This window comes from Talpa occidentalis, unplaced genomic scaffold (genome assembly GCF_014898055.3).
Source record: "Talpa occidentalis isolate TD23 unplaced genomic scaffold, MPIMG_talOcc4v2.1 talOcc4.8, whole genome shotgun sequence".
Lineage (NCBI taxonomy): Eukaryota > Metazoa > Chordata > Mammalia > Eulipotyphla > Talpidae > Talpa > Talpa occidentalis.
In genome coordinates, this window is record NW_023605194.1 from 29,311,298 (window position 1) to 29,328,889 (window position 17,592).

At 37.5% G+C, this 17,592-nt stretch overlaps 1 protein-coding gene and 1 non-coding gene across 6 annotated transcripts in view; one reads left to right on the forward strand and one right to left on the reverse strand.

Moving 5' to 3' along the window:
- Positions 1 to 17,592, reverse strand: part of MARCHF8 (membrane associated ring-CH-type finger 8) — a 104,351-nt gene that overhangs the window by 42,227 nt on the left and 44,532 nt on the right. The gene's annotated exons all lie outside the window — the stretch shown is intronic.
- On the forward strand, positions 15,017 to 15,120 carry LOC119234973 (small nucleolar RNA U13). Its single transcript, XR_005122744.1, has one exon. It is a non-coding gene; the product is annotated as a small nucleolar RNA U13 (small nucleolar RNA).

The window sequence follows — 17,592 nt, forward strand, 5'->3', positions numbered from 1 at the left end:
ATATGTCAAAGCAGTAGCTCTGTAGCAAAATGACTACAGTGGATATATTCTTAGTTGTCTATGTGAAAAGTTTACCTGGGAAGCCATTTTTAAAATGGAGTGGGTAAGTTATTCCAGAGAAATTGCATCACTAGTCTTCTTTTGTAGGTCAAAGATCTTTGAACTAGGCCAAAAGCAACTGTTTTAAAAAACCATCAAACAAGCAATTGTCTGAGATGTCATCTGGATCTCAGGAACTGATGAGGATGAACTTTTATTCAAGAGTAGAATGGTTTGGTTCCCTTTTCCTCCTTTTTAGGGACTCAGTAATCAATTATGTATAGCCAGGAAGTTTATGTTTGTTAACAATAATCCACTCTTTAACCATTTACATATCTTTTTCTTCCATAAAAATCTCTCATCTTTATACTTCCTTGGGGCACATTTTAGGTTTTCTACCTAATTTCTGTGTATTGCAAATGACAATTCTTTGATCCAAATAAATGTTCTTTGCCTTTTAATTGCTTTCTAAAGTTATAGGTTAACACCTAGAACCAGTCCTTCCCTTTTGCTCCGCAACAGATTCCTGACTCTCTTCAGCATTCCCCTCTCCCCAGAGAGAACATGTATCTCAGGATGCTGACCTCACCCTTTGTCCCTGGAGCAGGCTGACCTGCAAAAGTTCACTCCTATCTCATGACCTTAGGTCTGCTGGTGGCATCTGGGAAATACCTTCTTACCCTCAGAGAAAACAACAACTTTTCTTTCTTTCTTCCACCCATGCACAGAGCCATAAACAGCCCTGAATCTCACCAAAAACAATCTATAGTGTCAAGGGAAATGTGCTTTGAGATGAAGCAAACCACGTGAATAGTAAAGCAGAAAGAACCTGGGTCCTTGAGTACACTGCTGAGAATGCCAGATCAACAACTCTGAAGGTTATCCTTCTCTTTTATAGGAACCTCCTTTTATATGAGCTAGTAAAGCTTTTTATTGTTTAAGCCAGGGTGACCTGGTTGTTCTGTTACTTGGAAGCTGCAAGTGTCCAAACTGAAGGCACTTGCCATATCTACTTACAATATGTTCCTTATGTTCACATATGTATTTTTTTTAAAGATTTATTTATTCATGCATACAAGAACCAGGGTACAGGTCAGAGGTGGCGGGGTGGGGGGAGAGGATTCACCAGAGACAGAGTGGGGAATATAACAGGCAGACTGACGAAGTACACTGCTGAGGGGAGCAGTGGGTGAGGCAGGAGTGGTATGTATGCTGCGCCATGTGGGATTCTCACTGGCCAGGCAGGATTGAACCCACACTGCAGAGGCTGTGGACAGCTTCACAGCACTGTACTCAACCCACTGTGCCACCAGGGGAGGCCCACATATGTATTTTATAAACTAACATATTAACTTCAAACTGATTACTAACAATCAAGAGTGGTTCAGGACACTTTAACAAGTGATTCTCAGAATTAACAGACATAAAGAGCTAGTTCAATCCAAAGCAGAGCCTAAATCCATGAGTAATATAGCAGCTCTGGCTATTTCTCCTCATCACTCCTAGTAACACAGAACTCCTGCTTCCTGTAATCTTAAAACCTACTCTCTTGAATGCTGCCCAAAACCCTGGCCAAGATATTCAGTTTACTCTAACGTTTACTTTATTCTTACCTTTACAGTATGCTTGTTTGAGTCTTTCAGAAGGATCGTATTTCTTTAACTCCTACAGACAGCCTAAGAGAGCACCCTATGGGAACCTATCAAACATTTGGACATGATTATCTCTATAAGCCCAGTCCTGGCCTGGCCATCTGATCCCATCTCAGCAGCGCACCCTGCCCTAGACACTGGTGTAGTTTTCTAGCCAGAGCCACCTTCTCACTTATATGCCACATTCAAGAGAATTCTTGAAGCTACCAGCATCATGACATTGCTCTAGGTCAGAATGCTCTAATAAAGCATGCATCCTACACTAATTAAAACAACTTAGCTTTCCAAATACTGTACTTGTCAGAGGACCTGGAAACATCACTAGTTTAATAACACAAGCTTTGAGGGTTCCACTGGGGACTGCATAAGAAAACCTTTGCCAAATTTTTCCAACTGCCATGTTAAACATTTTTGACCTGCTCTTAAAAAGAAAATACAAATACACAAGTATGAATTACAATTATCATTTTCAAGTGATTAAGTATGTCTTCCTTCAAACATGGATAGAACCACCCTAAATGCTACAAGGGACTTCTGTTGACGAGTAAAATATGACACCTATAGGAGTTTATATTTTATTATGGGATGTAAACAAACATACAACAATTTCAACATTGTGTTGAAATTAAATAAATGCCACATCAGAGATATAGATGCTAGTTTTTATTTATTTCTTTCACAAATCTACCAACTACTACCCACCCGTGGAGGAAGAGAATAATAAGGTCCCTGATGGACACATAAGTCAGAAAGTTAATTTATAAATAATTTAGATGAACTTCCTTAAATACAGGAAAAATATAGTATCCACAGTAACATTTTTAAACTTTTAAGCAAACCTTAAATAACTGACATACTATGCAGTATATGTACTCTAAATTATATCATTAAATTCCTTCAATGCTGGAAAAATCAAAGCTGATAGCATAAGCCAGGATAAAAAGTATAAAGATATATATGGTTTCAGCAAAGCAAAGTTGGGCTAAGACAGATGGGAGTGAGATCTGAAATAGGTGTCAAGTAGGATTCTGACCTGAGTAGTCACCAGGTTTCCCAGGGGAACTCAAACATGTGCTTTTATTCTGCCCTAAAGCTTATCTAAGCTATGAATACATTATCACACAAAAGAGGATATGGAGCAAATACCAAGGTGGGAAACCTACTGCAAGTATATTGCTAAAAACAAATCAGTCTAGGAGCAAGAATATAATTTAATGTTTTATTAATAGAAGGCAGAAAATACAAAATATTTTATGAGAATTAAGTATAGCTTATATAAATATTTCATGATATAATTCAATAGAAAAAGCATCAACTACTTTGTTGTATGATGCACATTTTATCTGAAGGAAATCACAAAATATTTTCTTCCCATATTTTATCTGGACAATCTCGTATAGTCCAGGAAAATATTCCAGTCACATTTTTAAAAATTGGATCAGGGGCCTCCCTTGTGATGCACGGAGTTAAGCTTCAAAGAAGTAATCCATAGCTACTACAGCACGAGTTCGATCCCCAGCCAGGGAGCTGACCCACATGGCATACCAGACCTCTCCTGTCTCGCCCGCTGCTCCCTTCAGTGTATTTCAGTCACTCTGCCTATTCTGTTCCCCACTCTGTCTCTGGTGAATCCTCTCACCACCACCTCCACGTCTGGCCTACACCCTAGCTCTTATATGCATAAATACATAAATCTTAAAAAAAAAATAAATAAAAACTGGATCCCTAACAAGTACTGCTTCATCTGCTCTAATGACATATCCCAGCAACAAAAATTTGGGAATAGCTGAAAAATTAGCTTACCTTTAAATATGTTATATTTTTTTAAAAGCCATCTTTTACCTGAAACTTACCCTTGCTCTGCTCTCAAATATTTCTCTCTCAAAGAATAGCACTTGGCGCATGAAAGAGTTTAGCTCACTTTTATCCATTTATAATCTACTGATTATAATCATGCAAACATAACAATATAACCTAGTTCTAAAGCCTCCTACAATTTACATAAGATAGGAAAAGATAAACTACCACGGCTAATATACAGTGATTTGGCTATTTATTAAAAGAAGATTTCCTGAAACAGTAATTCTAATTGCCCCTTTGTTTGACGAGCTAAGGTATTTAATTCCCTAGGACAATGCTATAGAGGTAACATTAAGGTGTAAGACTTTCTTTTTCAGAGTGAAAAAGCTACCATGAGTGGAGACGCAGGTGGACAACTTGAAGGAGCAGTTTTTAGTTCAAGAATACATGGGGTTTATAGTTGCTTGTTGATTTTGATTTTTACTTTATTATAATTAGTCATTTTCCTGGTCCCTTATTTAGGTTTTCTAAATCCCTGCTATGAGTGAGACCATCCGGTATTTTTCTTTTTCTTTCTGGCTTATTTCAATGAGCATGATCCCTTCCAGCTCCATCCATGTTGCTGCAAACTGCATGAGTTTATCTTTTTTGATTGCTGAGTAATATTCCATTGTGTGTATGTACCACATCTTCTTGATCCAGTTATCTATTTTTGGGCATTTGGGTTGTTTCCATAGCTTAGCTATTGTAAACAGTAAATCAACAAGCAACTATAAAGCAGAGACACATTACAGGGGATGGGGGAGGAGAAGTAGGATCAAAACAAGGGGGGTGGGAATTGTATAGGGACTATAACCAAGATGAAAATACATACATTGTGCAAAAATTTTAAATGATGTAAAAAAATATATAAATGAAAAAAATAAAAAATAAATAAAAAAGAGATGGCCTGGTGGAAAAAAAGAATACATGGGGGCCTCCCTGGTGGCACATGGGGTTGAAGTCAGCACTATCAAGCTATCGCCAGCCACTGCAGCATACGTTTGATTCTGCCGAGGAGCTAATCCACATGGCGCAGACCTCTCCTGTTTCGCCTGCTGCTTCCCTGAGCAATGTATTTTAGTAGATCAGCCTGTTCTGCTCCCCCACTCTGTTTCTGGTAAATTCTCTCACCCACCCCCACCTCTGGTCTACATACCAGTTCTTGTATGCATAAATAAATAAAAATAAATCTTTAAATGAAAAAAAAGGAGGATGCAAAAACAGATCCCTGAAGCTCGCCCATGCTTGCATTCCCTTTGAAAAATCTGCACACACCTCCTGTACATGGACACACCAGCCTTTAATGCATCAGAAAAGCAAGATCAACAAGAAACACGGTAAGCTGTACACTTGAAAGACCTTGAAGTACAGATGTTGATAGTGTAACTTGCAAAACCCTGAACAAAGAAGAAAATATCCTAAAATACAAGACAGAGAAAAGAATGCACTCACAATTTTCATTCTGAATATTCAGCTAATGTGGTGTGTTGAGTATAACATTGCTGATTAGCAATAACCACATTTTAAAAACAAAAACACTATTTCAACAGGTGAGCATAAACATTAACCAATGTTTGCATAATCTTAAAATATCATTAAAAATTTAGAATAAAATTTAAATACATATGAATACCTAAGAGGCAACTACTTAGGTAATGCATTTACTGGTCTTTAAATTTTGCTTACTGTTTATCACTGTTTACTGTAACACTGGCTATGGACAAAAACATATTCTTTTATTTCCCAAAATTTCTTTTGAAAAATTCTTTAAACCTACAGAAAAACTGAAAGAATAGTATAATGGATAGACTGTATCCTTCACATAGATGCATGAAGCATTAAAAAATTTGCCATATCTGCCCTCTCTCTAAATACATACATACACCCAATTCTTTTCCTTGTTATTTTTTCTATTTTTGGCTAAACCATTTGAAAGTAAGTTGGAGGCATTATGTAGGCTGCCCCTAAATATCTGTATGCATTTTTATGAATAAAAGCATTGCCTTATATAACCACCATACCATTTTACAACTAAGAAAATTAACCATAATTTCCTATCATCTAGTATATACATAATATTCAAGTTATACAACTGTTTCAAAAAACAGTTTATAGCTGCTAGTTTTCCTAAAAAGTTCCAACAAGATTTACACACTATGCTTGCCTCTGATACCTCTTAAATCTAAAATAGCCCCATACACATTTTTCTGTTTTTCATAATAATTTTTAAGTGAGAACCAAAGTTCAAATCTTCCTCAAAACTTTTAGTATTGGGCCTCCCCAGTGGCGCAGCAGTTGAGCGCTGGGTTGCGAAGGTGCCTGCGGCCTCTGCAACGCCGTTTCGATCCCAGGCTGTTCCCCGGCCACCAGAGGAGGGTCCCGCATGGCGCGCAGACCTCTCCTGCCGCCCACTGCTCCCCTCAGCAGTGTACTTCGGTCTTTCTGCCTGCTCTGCTCCCCTCTCTGGCTCTGGTGAATTCTCTCACCCTCCTGTGCTTCTGACTGTATCCCAGTGCTTGTACAAATAAATAAATAAATAATTTTTTTAAAAAAAAAGTCCTCAACTCTTTAACAAAAAAAAAACTTCTAGTATTACCTAAATTCAATACAATAATTTTTTTCAAAGTATTATCAAAGTTTACTTGGTAAAAGTCCCTGTGGCTGTGAGTTAGATTTGGGCTATCAACTACTATCAGTGGACTGGAATAGAAGGAACACTGAGGCCAAGAAAAGATGGTGACACTTACTGAGTAGCCATAAGATATGCTGGTAAGCAACAGCTAGGCCAAATTCAGCAGAATGCAAGGTCTCCCAGCTAATCTGGGGAAAAGACCTTTGTTCTCCAGAAATAGATATTGATATACTTTGGGGAACAGTATAAAAGCTGAGTATGTCTTTTACAATTTGGGTGTGTGTGCTCTGCTTATAGGTGCTCATGACACAGATAATAACACACTCATTATGCTTTACTCAGCTTAAGTCTAATACAAATCCAAAGCTTTGAAGCAAAAGATAGTTATTAAGACTTCCTTGCAAATGTAACCACCATTGGCTGTTTACATATTGCCTAAACCCTGCAGGCAGGCACGCAAAAATAAACAAACAAATCAGCACTAAAGTGACTGAATGAAAGGGATAATAACAGCTCATCGGCTATACAAAATTGGCATGAAAGATATAAAATATTCTAAAATGCAGCAAGCACCAAAGGTTCTTGTCAAGCATCTGAATCAAGCTCAGTATGGATGTATTAAAAGGTGTGGAAGTGGAGCCGGACAGGGTGCTTTAAGAGGGACATATGGTTAGAAAAGTTAGAGCAGTCTTTGAAGAGCAAATGAATTCACTTAGTTAAAGTTTGTAAAGCCGGGCCTCCCCAATGGCGCAGAGGGTTGAACACAGCACTGTGAGGCTGTCCGCAGCCTCTGCAATGCAGGTTCGATTTCCGGCTGGCCAGGGAGATTCCCACATGGCAAAGCAGACCTCTCCTGTCACGCCCGCTGCTCCCCTCAGCAGTGTATTTCAGTCCTTCTGCCTGTTCTGCTCCCTGCTCTGTCTCTGTTGAATTCTCTCACCCTCCTGTGCCTCTGGCTTGTACCCCAGTGCTTGTATAAATCAATCTTTAAAAAAAAAAAAAAGGCAATTTCTCAAATAAAAAAAAATATTTGTAAAGCCCTTACAAGAAGAGTAACTTTACAAAGTAAATATAAGTATATGCTATGTTAATTAAATAAGATAAATCCTTAGTGGTAGCTTCACCTATAACATATGACTGTATATCTCCACTTACTAGAGAGATACCTATTAAGCATATTTACTGCAACGTGTAGAATTTTTATGTGTAGAATTTTAGGTAATATTGAAAACAGAAATGTTTTTATACATATACACATAATTCATAGTACACTGGGGAAACTGAGTTGCCCCCCCAAAATATAATACCCAACTCCCATATTCAAATGTATAAAAATCCTGGATAAAATAACAAAACACAATATATAGCCAAACACTAAAACAAGGAAGAAAATTTCCCAAGGGCCCAGAGCAGGAAAACATGCATAGTAAGGAAAATACCTAAGGAAAAAGGCTTGAATTGTATGTTCACAAAGATAAAGTAAAAATAAAAAAACACAATGAAAGGACAGGAGACTATGAAAAACAAAGTATGTAATAAAAACATGTAGATATTAAAATGAAAATCTCAATGGTAGGACTAGACCTGGCTAAAGAAGGGGTCAGTGAGCAGAAGAACACTGAAGAAATTATCTAGAGTGCAGCATACAAAAAGTCAGAGAGGGGCCTCCCCGGTGGCGCAACAGTTGAGTGCTGGGCTGCAAAGCTGCCCGCAGCCTCTGCAGCGCCAGTTCTATCCCCGGCCGCAGGTGAGGGTCCCACATGGCACGCAGACCTCTCCTGCCGCCCACTGCTCCGCTCAGCAGTGTACTTCATCAGTCTGCCTGTTTGTTCCCCGCTCTGGCTCTGGTGAATTCTCTCACCCTCCCGTACTTCTGACTGTACCCAGTGCTTGTTTAAACAAATTAAAATCTTCAAAAAGAAAAAAAAAAGAGTCAGAGAGGATGGCAGAGGCAGAAGGAGTTCTATTCCTAGAAAGGGAGAATAAAGAGAATGGGGGAAAACAATATTTGAGGAAATAATGGGTGAGAAGTAAAGAAAGGTATGGTTGACAAAACTAAGCCAAGAAAAACCCTAGAACTCTCACTGTAGAATTGAAGCTACCAAATGGGGAAGATGGAGGTGAGAAGGAAAGTGCAGAAGAGGCCTAATGGACTAATGGTGTTTTTTTGGTGCATGTGGTAAATACATCTAAAGAGGTATGTACCTATATCCCTAAATCATATACAGTGTTGTAAGTCAATACTACTTAAATAAAAAATAATATAATCTTAAAAAAAAAAGAATAGCATGGTTCTCAAATGGAAAAGGGCACAACTAAATCCCAAGCAGAGGTGGAATAAACTACAACAACAAAAAAGAATAACTATCCACATCTTAGCAATATTCTGTAAAGGTTGCTATCAGAGTGGTCACTGTATTCTGAGACATGGCTAGATTACAGGCTCCTTGAGGACAGGATTCCTTCCAGTATCTATAATACTAGATATCTGCTTATGCATAATGAGTGGAAGAACGAATGCCTGCAGTATACTTATATTCATATGAAAGCATTTTTTATAAGAGGAAATAGAATAACATTAAAATAAAGGCGTTATCTGTCCTATATGAATTAAACAACTAGGAGGCAGATAATTTTTCAAATTTTCTCTGTCACTGTTAAAAAGAAAACTGCCCAAATTTTTTTTTTTTTAATTTATTTTTATTTATTTATACAAGCACCGGGTACAGTCAGAAGCGCGGGAGGGTGAGAGAATTCACCAGAGCCAGAGCGGAGAACAGAACAAGCAGACCGATGAAGTACACTGCTGAGGGGATCAGCGGGCGGCAGGAGAGGTCTGCGCGCCATGCGGGACCCTCCTCCGGCCGGGGAGCAGCCGGGGATCGAACCGGCACTGCAGAGGCTGTGGGCAGCTTTGCAACCCAGCGCTCAACCGCTGCACCACCAGGGAGGCCCCCAAATTTGTTTTTTAATGCAGAGCTTTAAAGACATAAGGTATAAACTTATCATATCATAGTTGTTTGTGAGACAAACCACAACCACTGAGTCCTGCAGTGACAGGAACATAAACGTGTTCTGGTATCATCTTTGTTTGATTTAAATTCAGTAGACTGAAACCAAATGTAAATGTGTCACTGAGCATATAGAACCAAACTAGACTTGGATTTACTTACATGGATCTTATCCAGCAAACTTTCACTAGGCCAACATTGCAAAGGTCAGCTACAGTCTTTCTTAGCATTCTTCCACCTCTGTACAAGAAATAAACACTAAAACCTTGCAACCATTTAAGATTCATGTAAGAATTGTTTGGGAAAGGAAAGCCAATAATAATAGATAAAATAATCATAACTGCTGCTGTTGGCTTTTGACTCTTTTAAATAAGATAACACTGAGGTTCATAATTTTATCTGCAGTTAAGCTTTAAAATCTATGTATGTATGCAAAAGACAATGTAGCAGTTCAAACTGATCAACCTGTATTTAATGTTTGACAGTAAGGGTCTTTTTTTCAGTACAAAAATATTAATAAGTTTATTTTTTTATTCTCAAAGAAAACAAGTCTTGCAAGTCAGGAAAACAAGCGATTTTTGGTTCTTAACCATTCAAGTCTGCTGTAATGTTTTGTGTGTACTTGAGCAAACTACTACTAACTCCCAAAATGTTATATAGTGATAGATTTGCTTGCTTGGAAAAACATGCTTGGAAAAGGCTTGAAAAAAATCACTCCAGAGACCAAGGAAAGGTAAACAGATGACAAAAGAAATCCTAGTTTCTAGGTAGGAGAATATTAATCTCTTGGGGCTCTTGCAGGTAAAGTAGATAAGATGATTCAAGAAGCTATACAAATGATTTCACAGAGGGTGAGACCTAATAAAAGGCAGTAATTTGAGACAGGTATATTTTAAATATGAACATTATCTCTTCATTTAAATATACTTTCATGAAACTAAGATTGATATGAAAGAAAAGAATTTTTGGAGACTCAACTTTGATTTAATATATGAAACAAAGTATTTTATCCAGCAGAACAAGACTGATGGATTCTGGAAGAAAAAGGTAGGGCTGTCAAAAAGAGAAAGCTATATACACTTTGTCCTTTATTAGATCTCAAATCTCTGGCAAACCAAAAAAAAAAAAAAAACAGAACTGCCTTGGAAAGTAGTGGGTCAGCACCAAAGTTGTTATCCTAAAGGGACCCCAAGAATAATAAGCATGCTTTGATGAACAGAGTAGATTCAAGCATTAAACTGGCAGTTGCATTAGGTGGCTCTAGAAATTCTGGATTTTTTTTCTCTATGTTCTTCACATTTTTATGATTTTAAAGAGAATAGCTTATCTAATAGAGAAAGAATAATTAAGGGATAAAAGTATGATGGTTATGCCTTAAAATATTATTGTAACAGGGTGGTCCCTAGGAAAGGGGGAGGTTCCAGGTTCCCTGCCCCACCCAAGGGAGGGTGGAGCTGAGCAGGAAGAGAAGAAGCTGCAGAGAAGACTGAGGAAGGAAGCAGGTTGGAGCCAGGAGACCTGGAGGAGGCACATGGAGCCTAGAGACACGTGAAGAAACTGTGCTTGTCTTTTGGTCGTGGACTGGGTGACACGGATGTGGGTGAGACCCGTGGGGAGGTGACACTGGCAGCTTTTATCTTGATGTTGATTTTGCTCTTTTCCTTCCAGGCTAGTCTGGTTGTTTCTGACCCTTTTCTGTGGGTCCCCACTGGAAGATGCTTTGGACTTGTGGCAGGCTTTGGGGCCTTGCTCTGGGCCAATCCCATTTGGATGGAGTTTTACCCATGAGGGGACGGGTAACTTTGGGTGCTTGATTTAGAAATTAGATTCTTTGCCTTTCCTGTATTGTTTCCAAATTGTATTAAAGTTCCTTCCCACTAAAGTCTCATATGTTTTGTGCTGATGCAGCGGATGGCAGAACCCATTTAGAATAGGTTTGCAGGGTTTGGGTTGCCCCTCTCCCTGCCCTATAACATTATCACTTGAACAGCTGTAAGGTCATTTTCAAAATATGTCAGGTATACAAAAGAGTACAGTATTGGCTAGCAACATTCATATATTTTCACAGCAAATATTAATATGTTTAGATGATCATCATCCTGATACTTCATTGCAAAATCCCCTTGTTGATCTCAGAGGCAAGAGAGGTCAACATAGCCAAAAACAGGATTGTTTATCAATAGAGAAAAAGAAAATACTGCTTTCATTTTCCATGGAACTTATTGTTTACATGTAAACTAATCATTGAATTGCCTTTGTCTATATTCTTTGAGGGATACAGTAATGTGGACTGGTTCCTTGGGTTCTTCACATAATTAGGTTGAACCAAGCCAATGCACTCACACCCAAAACTTTACTTTGAAAATGAGACGTGGGAAGAAAAGCAGAGGGGATAGTATCCACTTTGTTTCTCAAGATCAAGGCAAAAGTGATCTGGTTCTAAAGCCAGGAGCTTCTTCCTAATTCAGCAGTCTATTAGCAGCAGTGGGAGCTTTTCCAAGCATAACAAATATAGTGATTTTCCCCCCAACACACACAAGAAATGGCGACAGCAACTTTCTGATTTGTAATCTCCTGATCTCAGCAGAATAGTTCAGGGGTGCTGACAAATTAGCAGTTTCAGGAAACCCAATGAAGGTCTGTCTGCCCCTACAGACCTTCCAATGAATTTGTAAGCATCTCACTCACCGTATTAAATCCCTATTCTTATGCTAATTAGAAATAATGCCATTGCTTACAGAGGTCTCTGGAACCCTGTCAATAACGGGGTAAAATGGACATTATTCTGAGATGAAAAATAATTTACAAATACTATCAAATGAAATGTGTATTTCTAAATACTGATACGATGGCCAAATACAAAATTATCTTTTAGGTGTTTTTTAGCACACATTAATAATCCTACTTAAGTGCACATAAGGATGTTTTAAAATAGAAGTAAGGATAAGCAAAGACATCAAGTAATAGGAAAAAGGAAAAGAAAAATAAGGAAAATGTGCTTTTAAAAAAATAGCAAAATTATATGAAAAAGAACTGGAAAAGAAACACAGAAAAAATATGAGGGCAATCAAAGAGAAATGTACTCAAGAAACCACAATTACACTGAATCTTTTTTTAAATCTTACAAAAAAATCTACCACTTGGTTATCTTAAATAAATTTTATTTTTAAATAAATTTTTTAAAGTTCAATTGGGATATATTATCAAAAATTTAATTAGAGGCATGGAAAATATTAAAAAAGGGTCCAAACTGAACTTAAGAGATGAAAATTATACACTCTCTGAGATGAAAAACACACCGGATAGAATTAATGGCAGATAAGATCTTTTAAAAATATTAACTTGTAAACATACTCAGAATAAAACACCGAAAGAAAAATATAAAAATAAATTACAACACTGTTCAACTTCAAGTCAGCTAATTTGTGTATTTTTTAAAGATTTATTTTACTATGCATATAAGAACTGGGGTACAGGTCGGGGGCGGGGTGAGTGGTGAGAGGATTCACCGGAGACAGAGTGGGGAAGAGAACAGACTGACTGAAATACACTGCTGAAGAGAGCAGTGAGCAAGTCAAGAGAGGTCTGCTGCGCCCTGTGGGTAGCTCCCTGGCTGGGGATCAAACTAGTGCTGTAACGGCTGTGGATAGCATCATAGGTTGCGTCTTAACCCCCTGCGCCAACAGGGAAGCCCTAATTTGTATATTAATGGAGTTCCCAAAGAAGTGAAAGCACATAAAGAAAAAGAATTTGAAAAGTATCTAAATTTGACCAAAACTGTAAATTCACAGATTCATAAAATTCAACAAATCCCAGGCACAAGAAATGAAATAAAAAATAAAGGGAACAAAAGGCTGAAAGAATTCATTGCCAGCTGACTCACATTATAAGAAATGTTAACGAAAGTCCTTCACACAGAAGGAAAATGCCAGATGGAAAAAAGGATCTACTCAAAGAAACAAGGAACACCAGGATAGCATTTATAGAGATAACAGAATTTTTCTTATTATTTTAATCACTTTAAAAAGAAAAGTGTTTAAAGAGTAATAACATTGTATTCTAGAGTTTATAACATATATATCAATCTATATAGATATAGATGATATCTATGAGAAAAATGTATGACATAATGCCAGGAGGGAAGAAATTAAGTATACTACTGTAAGGTTCTTATAACATACTTGAAACAGTACATCACTTGAAAGTAGACCCTGACAAGTTAAATATGAATACTGTAGTGGGAATTTCATGGGAACTATAACCGAGATGAAAATGCATACATTGTACAAAAATGAAAAATGATGTAAAAAATATATAAAATAATAAAAAAATTTAAATGAATACTGTAGACCCTAAACAATAAAATATAGCATTAAAAAAAAAACCAAAAAACTAAGAGTTAGGGGCTTCCCTGGAGCCTAAGTGTTAAGTCTCAGAGCTATGACCTCTATGGCCTGAGTTCAATCCCTAGCTAACCCACATATGGCAAAACAGACCTCTCTGTCTCACCAGCTGTTCCCCTTAGCAGTGTATTTCAGTAAATCTGCCTGTTCTGCTCCCTACTCTGCCTCTGGTGAATCCTCTCAACCCTGTACATCTGGCCTACACCCCAATTCTCCTACGCAAAAAGAAAAAACTAAGACTTACAGCTTATAAGCTAACAATGCAGAAAATATTAATATCTTTTTAAATATTTAATTTTTTTAAATATTTATTTATTTGTTTATTTATTTATTTGTTTATTTATTATTTATTTATACAAGCACTCGGTACAGTCAGAAGCGCAGGAGGGTGAGAGAATTCACCAGAGCCAGAGCAAGGAGCAGAGCAGGCAGAAGGACCGAAGCACCTGCTGAGGGGAGCAGCGGGCGGCAAGGAGAGGTCTTCACGCCATGTGGGACCCTCCTCCAGTAGCCAGGGAGCAGCCGGGGATCGAACCGGTGCTTCAGAGGCTGCGGGGCAGCTTTGCAACCCAGCACTCAACCGCTGCGCCACCGGGGAGGCCCTTTAAATATATAATTTTTTAAAGATTTATTTATTTACACATACAGGAACTGGGGTGTAGGCCAGAGGCGTGGGGGGTGAGAGGATTCACTAGAGACAGAGTAGGCAGCAGAACAGGCAGATCTACTGAAATACACTGTTGACGGGGAGCAGCAGGGGAGACAGGAGAGGTCTGCTGCGCCATGTGGGTCAACTCCCTGGCCAGAGATTGAACTCATGCTGAAGTGGCTGGCAACAGTTTGATAGCACTGAGACTTTAACCCCTGTGCCACCAGGGAGGCCCCCTACAATATCTAATTTTTTAAAAGACAGGGATAAAAGGGAACAAAGAACAGATGGGATAAAAAGAAAACAAAAAGGAAATTTTAGCCTAACCATTTCAAAAATCTTTTTAGATAAAAACATCTAAATAAAGAGCAAAGATAGTTGCACTGGATAAATATGCTGCTTACATGAAGAGTACTTTAACAACACAAGAAAAAGCAAAAAGATAGAAAAGATGATACCACACTAATACTAACCAAATGAGAGCTGGAGTGTGTACTGATCAAACCAAGTAGACTTGAGTGCAAAGAATATCATTACCAAGGACAAAGATAATCATTTCACAGTAACACTGGGGTACGTTTATCAAGACCAAACAATTCTAAATGTGTATGCACCTAATAACACAGCATCAAATAGATGTAGCAAATTGGTATAACTATTTTTGGTATATATTTGTATATAAAATTGGTGTATACAAATCTACAACAATAATCAGCAATTTTACTATCACTCTTTCAATTAATACAACTAAACTGCAAGGATAAAGTAGATTAAAAAAATGCTATCAGATCCTTTTCCGGTTCATAAGCATGATGAGTGGGTCTTCACGCGGCTGTGTGAGATGTGCCTCCCTTAAACCTTGTTACGACGTCGGCACATTACCCTTCTGACGTGAGAAAAAAAAAAAAATGCTATCAATCACCTGGATCTGACCTTGCTTATAGACCACTCCATCCAACAACAGTGGAGTATGATTTCTTCTGAAGTACACCCAGGACATTTACCAGAAGCGGTCAGATTCCACATCATAAAACAACTCTCAGTAAATTTAAAAGAACTTATGTTCCAAAACATGTTTTCTGATGAAAATGGAATTAAGTCACAAACCAATAAAAGCAAGATCTCTGGAAAGTCCTGAAATTTTGGAAATTAAATACTCCACTTAAAAATAACCCAATGAAATTAGTAAGTACTTTGAACTGAATGAAAATGAAACACAAACAGAGCAGAAATGGTGGGGTGTCACAAAAGCAGAACTTGGGAAATTTATAATCACTGAATACTTATGTCAGAAAATAAGAGAGGTATTAAATAGATAACCTTGGCTTCTACCTTAAGAAACTAGAAAAAGAAAAGCAAATTAACTCAAAAACAGAAATAGCTCAAAGAAATTGTTTCTCAAAAGAAATAATATCAAAACAGATACCAAAGAAGTAGGAAAGAGAATGACAATAGAGAAAAATCTATAAAACCAAAAGAATTATTTGAGCAGATCAATAAAATTGATAAACCATTAACCAGATGATCAGGAAAAGACTCAAACAGAATAAAAGTGAAAACATAAGTGATGATATCACTACAGATTCTAAACATATTAAAAGAACAGTAAGTTCAAGGTGAATGTTTGCCCCAATTTTATATCCATGTTAATACCTTAATGATCAGTGTTATGGTATTAGGAAATGGAACCTTACAGGGTGATTAGTTCATGAATGGATTAATGTCCTTATATGAGAAGCACTGGAGAACCACCCTTGTCCCTTCTGCCACATGAGGACGCAACAAGATGTCTGTGACCCGAAAGAGGACCATCATGCCAGCATTATCTGCTCTGACACTTCTAACCTGCAGAACTGTGAAAAATAAACTTCTATTGTTTTAAACTACCCAGCCTGAGGTATTTATTATACCAGTCCAGAGAGATGGACTAAGGCAATAATGAAATATTAAATACAATTTTATGCCAATAAATTTAACAATGAAACCTACCAATTCAATAAAAAAAAATACAAATATCCAAGTTCACTCAAGAAGAAACATAACCCAAGCAGCCTTTATTAATTAACAATTCTGAAGATTTACCTGAAAAATCTAAAAATGGAAATAACTCATGACCCAGCAATCCCACTTTTGGGCATCTATCTGAAAACATGGAAGCAACAACTCAAAAATTATAGGCTCTATAATATTTATTGCAGCATTATTTTCAATAATTAAGACAGAATCAACCTAAGTACTCACTGAGGATTGTATGAAGGGAAGGATGAAGTAGTATTTACAGCTAAATGGAAGGCAAAGGGTATTATCTGTAGTCAGAATAACAAAGACAAATGCTGGATATTCACAGAGAAGATCACTCAAAACAGTAAACTACTTAAAAAACTAGTGAACACTAAAAACAAAGTGAGGGTTTTGAGGTAAAAAGGGAAGAGGGAGAGAAAAAGAAAGGCCCATGGGACTATATAGGAATGGTGGTGAGGAAAAAATTATATCCTTGTTCCTTTTTTCACAATATTTCTCCCCTTAGGTGTAGACACCATAGTCTTTCCAGCACCATGATACTCACAGTCCTCCACCACACTCCACTACACTCTCCTCCCTCCCCGTGTGGTTCTCTACTCTCCACTTCTTCCTCCCTTCCTGGGTGTCTCAGGTCTAGAGATCTTTATCTGATCCTTTGGTCTCTCTAAATTCCACATATACATGAAACTATCCTGTATTTATCTTTCTCCTTCTGGCTCACTTCACTTAGAACATGTTGCTGCAAATGCTATGAGTTTAATTTTTTTGATCACTGAACAATATTCTATTGTGTATATAATATATACCACATCTTCTTGATCCTCTCATGTTCTCTGGGTCATTTAGGTTGTTTCCATATCTTGGTATAGTAAAAAGTGCTGCTATAAACACAGGAGTGCATATTTCTTTTCAAGTTAGTATTTTTGTGTCCTTCGGATAGATACCTTGGAGTGCAATTACTGAGTCACATGGTAAATTGATTTTTAAAGTCTTTTGAGGAATCACTATACTTCTTTCCATAGGGGCTGAACCCTACATTCCCACCAACAGTGTAACAGGATTCCTTTTTCTCCACATCCTCGCCAGCACTTGTGTTTTTGGTTTTTGTTGTTGTTTTTGATATGGGTCACTCTCACAGGAGTAGGGTGGCATCTCACTGTGATTTTGATTTTCATTTCCATGATGATGAGTGATGATAAGAATCTTTTTATATGTCTGTTGGCCATCTGCATGTCTTCTTTGGAGAAGTGCCTATTTAGTTCTTCCATCCATTTTTGATTGGGTTATTTGTTTTCTTTTTGTTAAGATATATAAGGGCTTTGTAGATCTTCATTATCAATCC